We start from the raw sequence: 9,092 nt of genomic DNA, 5'->3' as shown, positions 1-9,092 counted from the left end.
AAAAATCATCACAGGCTACATTACTGTTTTTAATAAAAAAATTATTTTTTTTTTTTGCACCATATCAACTCACTCATTCAAGCTTTTATCACTGAACCTGCAGTAAAAGTGGAAAGCCATGAATCTTTATGTCTATTTCCGTGCAATGCCAAGCTTTAAGACTAGAGCAGGAAATGGGAACACAGTTCCCAGTGCCCTATGGGCTGCACTAACTGTGGTCTGTCTTTTATCCTGCCATGCAGGAGACAGGCAAACAAGTGAGTCATTTTTTAGATCTTGAACTCAAAGCTGTTTTCAGAAATCCACCACAGCCTTAAACTTTTCTAGACATAGAGCTGCATGTGAGAACGCAACTATCTGGACTGGATCAGACAATAAAAACAGTCTGTAACCTCCCAGCTCTCTAGCACAAAGCCCATGTGACGATCATAACAAATTTACAGTGGGCGAGTGGGGGTCATATGTCCTGTCCGGAGGAGCTAACCCGCACGATAATCACATGTATTTAAGTGAGTGAGTATTTCCAGTAATGAGAATCTCTTTGAGGTGTTTTATTGAAAGGGTGACTAACGATAGTGTTAAAAAAAATCAATAAATTCAGTATATGGTTTATTGGAGTGCCACATGTGCTACATGTTAAGAAAAGGAAATTCTTATGCCTTAATATATTCGTTTTTGTTGTGACAAGTGACATTGTTGTGATAGCACAGTGTGGTTTTTGCAATCTCTGTGTGATACTAAAATAAGTTAGAGCATCCCATTTTCAAGTCAGCAAGTTTACTCACTGTATGAAATCACAAAACTGTGTAACACATGGAGTGCTAAGGACAAAGGACTACCTGTTAGTACCAAATAATGAAGAGGGGAAACTTGTTTATGTTACAGGACAAGGACAGTACAGTCTGTACAAAAGCAGCAAGGTCAACTAACAAGTTTTGGCTGTCTTAAGGGAACACCTAATGGGTCTGGTATATAAAAGATAGACGTATCCATGACATCATCAACAGGTGTGTGGACTTGCGTTGGAGTTTGGAACTGAAGCTTTTTGGTCTTTGTTTTGTTTTCTTTTGGTTTTTTGTGGCTCCAGATGTGACCATATTTAGCTGAGCTGGAAAATTGCTAATTAATTAGCTAATGCTAATCAGCAAAGTGCATCCATAAACTATAGTAGTATGTCACAGATCTCTTGCGTGGTCTGAAAATCACCTGCATTTAAAATCAAAAATACCCAAAACATTGCAGAAAGGTCCATTTTGGTTCAGTAGATTTCATTGCTAGCTAGCAGCTAGCTGCCTATCCTGGCACCTCTTGACACTCAAAGCAGCAACACCCTCATAATGCTTTCCATTTACTTTGGAAACTGAAGCTGGGAGTGACATCACTCCTGAATTGACCAAGTTCGAGTACTAGTAATCAGAAAGTAGAAAAAAAAACAGGGTTTGTTTTGCTCCTTATCAAGACAGAGCCATTCATAAATCGCTAGCAATACAATGCAATGCCTGCTGCAGCATGTTCACAGACAATGCCGGGTCAGTGCTCTGTGAATGGCTAAATTACTAGTCGCAAATACTGACCAACTGTCGCACAGAAAAGCTGTAAGTTTTGTAGATTTGGTGATGTTTACATGCACTGCCACCATCTTGGACCTGAGATTGCACTTTGTTGGGTCTTCTTTGACACTCAGAGTTGGAAATCCAACTTAAGGGGGATTCCTGTCAAAAATCTGACACAGAAGTTGTGATTTCTTATGTTAAAAATACACACTCTGTACATTTAAACAGTAAAATAGTTATAGAGGGGAACGACATTTTTTGTAGTATGCTAAACATATGAGAATTTTTGCTCAAAAGCAGAAGTGGACATAAGAGGATTTGCAGTTGCTGGCACCTCCACACTGGCTTTATTTTTCATTCCTTGAGCATTTTGGCCCTCTGCCATGTTTAATGCTGTAAAGGGATTATTATTGATTAATGCTGTTGTCAGACTTTTACACTAGTAGGTTTTTCAGTCACTCAGTTTACTGAAATATACACTGAGAGGCTCAAGGCTTAAACTGTATTTTCTGCATGATGAAATAATGAGTTTTATCTTTTACTGAAAGATCACAGACCCATGTAAAATGTGATTAAAGTTTATGTTTCCTTTCAATTGAGATAAATGGTAGTTGAACAGGGGCAGAATATGAGGTTTTGGGGCGATAATAAACAATAATATGAATGAAACGTTTATGAAATACATTCTAGGAAAGCCAAAATCCTTTAAAAAAAAATCACATTTAAAGATAAACATTTAAAGTCAGAAGCCCAACTTGGTTAGTCATTCGTCATTTCATCAAACTAATTTCTTCTGAAACTAATCTGAACAACAGCCAGCTGACTTCAGCAGAAAACAAGTGATAAAACAAATTCCACCTCCATATTATTAAGGATCCCACCGAGAGTAAAAAGTCACTGTATGAGAAAGAAGTATCAATCCATTACCTCATCACTCAGCTAAAAAAACTCGGTGCGCCCCCACCCTTTGACTAAGCATCTTTCACTTTTGCACACTGCATCGCTCTTTCCTGTTTGTTCAATCTTATTATTACTATCAGGGAAACTTCTCAAGCCACCCGTTGACACAGCGAGTTCCACTACCCCAGCTCTGGAGGAGGGGGGATATCCCACGGTTCCAGATGCACGTATCGAAACGACAGGCCCGCCTTCCACTTGCCTAGGCTGAGGTGAGTTTTGTTTATCTGGTATCCAATTTCCCCACAACGTTTGATAAGGTTTCAAACTTTATCTCATCTTACACAGCCCTCCCTTTCACACGAACAGCTTCTTACCAAAGTGAGATACCCACAGTTTTGAAGAAAAGGGACGCCCACGAGTTAAAGTTAAAGGAAAATGGCGTCCATCTGAGGACAGTTAGGGGGAAATACTGGAGAAATGTAGACATTTCCACACAAGCCTGTATCTGCGGTAGTTACCTGATGATCATGCAGTGATTTTAGCCTGCATTTCAACTGTGTACATTTTTAGAGATTCTCTTATTTCAATATCAAGTAGTCATGAGAGGTCAGTCAACATGTAAATTACTTTACATTAAACATACTCGTCACAAATATTTTCTATTTGCCACGTGTAGCATGGTAATAACCTGACTTTTCTCAAACTTTGTCAGTGGCAAACCAGGAGTATAGTTAATGTTGGATCCATTCTTCCTTTATGTTGAACAGGTAAATAAATACCTTGGGTCTACTTTTTCAGGAAACTCAAAAAAAAAGGCTCGAAGCTGTGACATTTTTATATTTCCTTTATATTGAAATCGATTGTACCCGTCCGTGTGGTAATTTGATACCCAGCTGCCACGTTAGACAGGTGGGAGGAGAGGCGTGAAGTGGTAGGAGGTTCACTGAAATGAAACAGTGCAAGGCAAGTTGTTGGTATTTGGAAGGAAATAGGTCTTAGAAATCTGCTGTAAAACCATTCCACTGCTGAGTGGGTACTACTGTAAACAAGGGTGATGTAATCTCTACTGCCAAATGAAAATTATTCCGTTGTGTTTCAATTAAATGTTCCCTTGACTAGACGTGTTTAAATCCAACTATGAATTATTATGAGTCATTTCAGTTTACATTTTTGACACATCTGCAAGATGAAGAAAAGATAAAAGGAGTAAAAAACAACCTACTGTTTGTTCTACTTAAAGTCTTTTTTCTCACCTCTTTTTAATTTAATTTCAGAGTGACATGTACTTTTTTCAGTTAAGTGTGGGAAAATACAGCAGCATGAATAATATCAACGTCCAGCTGGATGGAATCTAATCAGAGACTGATGGTATGCTCTCCCACTACTTAACCATCAGGACATATTTTAGTGAAGATGTTTCTCATGAGGTCCAGACAATTACAATTTGGCACGTTTCCTACCCATGTATTCATTTTCTTACCCAGCCAGAGTCACAGTGGGCCATCCTAACCTACACTGGCTACCTGTTAGAGAGAGTCCTGATTTTAAGCTTTCAGTAGTTATTTTAAAAGCCTTATATGGGTTTATTCCTACCTATAGTATAAATTTAGCCACACCTTATAAACTAAGCCACTGTCTTTGGTCCTCAGGTCAGTGGCTTGTGTCCCATAGCCTGCCTGATTACAACAGGAAATCAAGGATTATTTTTAATGTTGACTCATTTTAAATCCTTATTGTATATAACTACCCACTATTATTCTTCATATTTTTGTTCTGGTTTTATTGCTTATTAAACAGCCTTGCCACTTTGCCTGTCCTGTACAGAGCGAACTGTCTTCGTCCGGTAATATACAAAAATTGTCACTGTTCACAAAGCAGTACTAACAGGGAGCACTTTGTCCTCGTCGCTCTATGTGTTACACTGTTTAGTAATTTGAATATTGCTGAGGTCACAGACGGAGGAAATTAACTGACCGTTGAAAGTGAGATATGAATAACTTTAGTGTGACGCAGAGACCAATCAGACAGTGATCTGCTGTCACAAGACTGCCAATATTACTACAAACAAGAACGCATAAAGAAAAAGAAAATCCCTTTTTTTATCTCTACCCTTTGCCCCCTTTTTTTGTTGTTTTTGTTTTTTATCTATCCAGGGTGGTATATGACCTAAATATCCACTTTGAAGTGGATATGCTGAAGTCGTTTTCACACATAAACTGCAGAAAATACCAGTAGAATCAAATTGAGGGACATTCACTCACACTTTCTCTCATCTAGCACACAATGAGACCCCTCAAACAGATTCTTACAACTGGAAATACTCACTCATGTAAATACATATGATAGTCTTTTGTCCCGTCTCCGCACAGCAGATGGCCGCCCCTCCCTGAGCCTGGTTCTGCTGGAGGTTTCTTGCTGTTAAAAGGGAGACTTTCCTTCCCACTGTTCCCAAGAGCTGGCCTATAAGGGGTCATGTGATTGCTGGGGTTTTCTCTGTGTCGGTGTAGGGTCTTCACCTTACAATTTAATGCACCTTGAGGCAAGTGGCGCACAGATGGCCGTAAGATTCATTACACAATCTCAAGAATGAGAAATAATCCAGCAGCAGGCTGAAACGTCCTGCGTACCTGGTGTTTAGATTCTCCTTGACTTCTGTCATTGTGACGTAGCGCCAGACAGACATACGAGGTGGCGAAGAAGAGCCGAAGAGGTGACAGTAAACAGCAAAAGCACTGCTAGAGTATTTAATGAAAATACTCTTGATTTATGCGCTCACGTACACCCACACATGTTCTTGCTCAAACAACCAAAAGTGCATGCACTTATTAAGAAAAACATAAACACACATAGAGACACTTGGAACATTTATGTACTTACTGTACGACTATAAATTTACACAAAAAAAAACAACCTGATGTCCACACAAGCTTACAGTTCGTGTACACATGCAGCACAGATAGCGATTTAAACCTTCTTCTTGCACATCTCCATTTACTGATAAACCATTTGTCTCTTGGGAGATCTTGTCATTTTCCCCCGAAATGTTGTGATTAGTTTCTATCATGATGTAACCACAAACCAAACAAACCCTTCAACACCCACGCCATACACACTTGTACACACTAGCATACTCTCAGTCTCCTTCGAGCTCTGTTCCAGAGTGACGCCATTCAAGACGTTTTCAGAAGCCGAGTGGCGTCCCCCACGGCTATTTTCCAGTAAACACATTACAGCGCGTCATTATGCCGCTCACATGCAGCAGAGGAGGGTCACTTGTCCAGCCAGTTGACTCAGATTAATCGCCCCACCCTTTGCCTAGACCTGATTTCCAATAAATCCACTTTTATTTCCCAAAAATTTGAAACCGGAAGCTCTTTTTTTTGGGTCTTGCTGACAGATGATATCCAGCCAACTAATAAACAACGTCTTGTGTCAAAGTTTAAAGAGGAGGAAGTTCTTTTAAACAGCAGTGTGTCACTATCAAACTGACTCCACTACATCATCAAAAACATACTCTAAACAAACAAGACTATTGGGAGCCAAATATTTCTCCAAATTAAGATCACATTTCCCATAAATCCTGTTGCTGCCTGTTACCAATAAGAGCTTTCTTTCCTGGGCTAATGGTTTCCTCTTTGTCTTTAATCAAAAGAATAAAGATGTTGGACAAGATTTAATTCCATTTCTCTTTTCTTCACAAGCAACTTTTTATCAATAAAGACTAATGCCATATGTTGTATTTTTAACCATGTTGGTGGGATACCCCACTGAATGGATATAGTAGTCTGTTAGTTAACACACATTCATGAAAAAAAAATCTCATCACATGACTTTTCCTCTAGGGCTGCCATTAAGTTTTGAAATCCATTTTTCCCCAACAAATTCCCCCCAGTGACTCCAAAACTACTACTACTAGTTTTTCAAACTACTAATTGCTTCCAAGTGAAAAACAACCTCAAAACTACATTAGGGTGGCACGTGGTTTGGCTATAGTTTCCTGGAAAATGTAGTTAAAGCTACTTTGTAAATGTTCAAACTGACTTGCGCACATGTTTCCCACATGCTCTGAACAAGTGTGTGGTGTGGCTGTTCGATGAACACATTGTCTTGGCATGCCTTCACAGTGGCTTTGTTGGAGGGGGTTAAATTACATCAGAAAAGCAGTGGTATGGTTTCCTTGTTTGTAGTTTTACTAGTTAACGCCACAAAAAATGGCACAAATGCAGTTGAACTACATTAATGAACAGTCAAGCGTTAACGTCGTTTACCTAGTAAGGTGTGTTTTCAGTATTTATTGAGACACTCCCACTCCATATTTGGTTCCTCCTTTGAAATAAAAAATTACTGATTAGACACAGCTGTGTTCCTCAGATCTTCTCTCATACTTAGTATTGATTATGTTAATTGGCAAAATGAAAAAGTACTGCCAAAGATGTGTTTAGATATCTGTTATCTAAAATACCTTGACGGATTTTCCAAAATTATGCAACCATAACTTTTATGCATTTGTGTGTGTACGTGTGTGTGTGTGTGTGTGTGTGTGTGTGTGGGTGTGTGTGTGTATGTAAAGAAAAAAGCACATCATCTTACAGGATGATACAGGAAGTGAGTGTATTATTTCATGTGGTTCATAAAAACCGCACATACCCCTTCAGTCTTTTTATCATGCACACTTAATAGATGTTATTAAATGATCACAGAATACCCCCACACACACACTTATTAGAAAACAGAAACAATTCCACACTCAAATCAGCAGCTGGCGGTACAACAATGAGAAGGAAACTAGCACCCAGTGTTCTTGATGATTTGTGATTACACGTTGAAGTGAATAAGCGCGTGTGAAATGTGCGCTGGTGTTGTGACCTTCACTGCACTGTCAGAGTTTCTGCATCCACCGGTGTGTCACATGGGTCAGAGTGGCGTAAATTTATGAGGCTCTGTTCTGATGTTTGTGACCTCTTGTTTTTTTGTTGTTGTGCAGACTGGTGCACAATGCTACAGTGCACCAGTATGGATGAAAGCCAGGCTCCAAGTGCAGTGTCTCCTCGCCTGCCTGCCAGATGGCTGCTCATTCCTGAGCTTGGTTCTGCTGGAGGCTTCTGCCTTTAAAAAGGGAGTTTTTCTTTGCCACTGTCACCGAGTGCTTGCTCATGGGAGAATGTGTGACTGTTGGGGTTTTCTCTGTATTGGTGTAGGGTCTTTACCTTACAATATAGAGCATCTGGAAGTGACAAAAAAAATTTGAATTGAATTATAGGATTATTTATTCTTGGTGTCCACAGCTGACTGTTTGCGAGTTACCCAACCAAAGAAATTTACTGTGATTAGCACTCACCGCAGCAGAAACTGTTGTGAGACTGATGGCTGCTTTGTGCACTTGGCCGTGTAGTCGTACACGTGTCTGCTGATCTCATGTGTGAGGACGTCACTGGGTAATAATATTTTCTGGTGAGAAAGTTAAATTATTTCTGTGACTTAGGTCACAGAGAGCCAAAATGGTCTCTATCCCTTGTGTGATGACCCATTTGGATGCTTTCCTATTTTATTGTGAAATGACTCATCCTGTTGTTTGTTTGTCATCGGCTGTCCTTCCTCTCTGTGATTCTGTTTCCCGTCAATTTTTGCATTGTTTGAATTTTGTACTCTCCCTCTTGCCTTTTATGGACTCCTTTCCGGTATTTGATCCCAGCTTTATTCATGAAAAATGTAATTCTGGATTTAATCTGAGTGCTGCTTGAACTCTGCTTTGAATATACTACTGATTAAGGCCATTACACTTGGTCTATTGCACTTATTTATTTCTATTCAATTCCCATCACCATCCTGCTTCCGGCCACTTGGAACTCTCAGCTTTGAGCTTGCAACAACACAGTTGGCTTGCAAGGTTTCCCCTAAAGCAGATGACTGGCTTTTTAGGGGAAAAAGGAGGATGTGCATCATACAAATCCAGTCTTACAGGATCCTGCAATATCCAGGATTTTGTAAGTGCCATGTCTGCTCATTCTAATATTTCAACTTAAATAGCTAAATATATTCTAATTATTCCTTCTTTTCATCCAGAACCAGTTTAGAGAATCACAGCAGTTTGCTGTGTTACAAACATGTCTACATGTTCCCATCAATAATCAGTTCGTCTCAGAAAAATATGGTCACATGTATGAAGAGGACGATCAAGGTGACTCAGCAGAAAGCAGTAATATTACTCTGTACACCCCCTTCGTATTCTTTACCCATATGGAGTTACGTTCTTCTTCTCTTCGTCTTAAAACCGCAGCAGACGGCGTTTCCTCCTGCAGATCATCCACATGTTTTACATATCAACAGCTTTTCTACAAAACGTCTGACGTGGTCACTGAGGAAGTGTTTTATATGGTTACTGGAACCCAGGGGGAGTGTGTGATGGTTCTGAGGGTGTTTATCACTAACCAGAGTTTAATTTTATTAGTTATTGACAACTTGTTGATATCAGCTAAATTACAGTATGTATTGCATCATCATGCCCGTCTGCTCTTGCCCAGACACTAGACTGCACATATTTGTGCAGTTACCAGGCTCTTGTGTGTGGGGAAAACATTAATAGAATTACTTTATCCCTTTTTTATGTATTAGCATTTCTGTTAATTGGGCACGCTTTCT

This window comes from Oreochromis niloticus, linkage group LG11 (genome assembly GCF_001858045.2).
Source record: "Oreochromis niloticus isolate F11D_XX linkage group LG11, O_niloticus_UMD_NMBU, whole genome shotgun sequence".
In the NCBI taxonomy this organism is placed as follows: Eukaryota; Metazoa; Chordata; class Actinopteri; order Cichliformes; family Cichlidae; genus Oreochromis; species Oreochromis niloticus.
Note: the sequence above shows the minus strand (reverse complement) of the source record.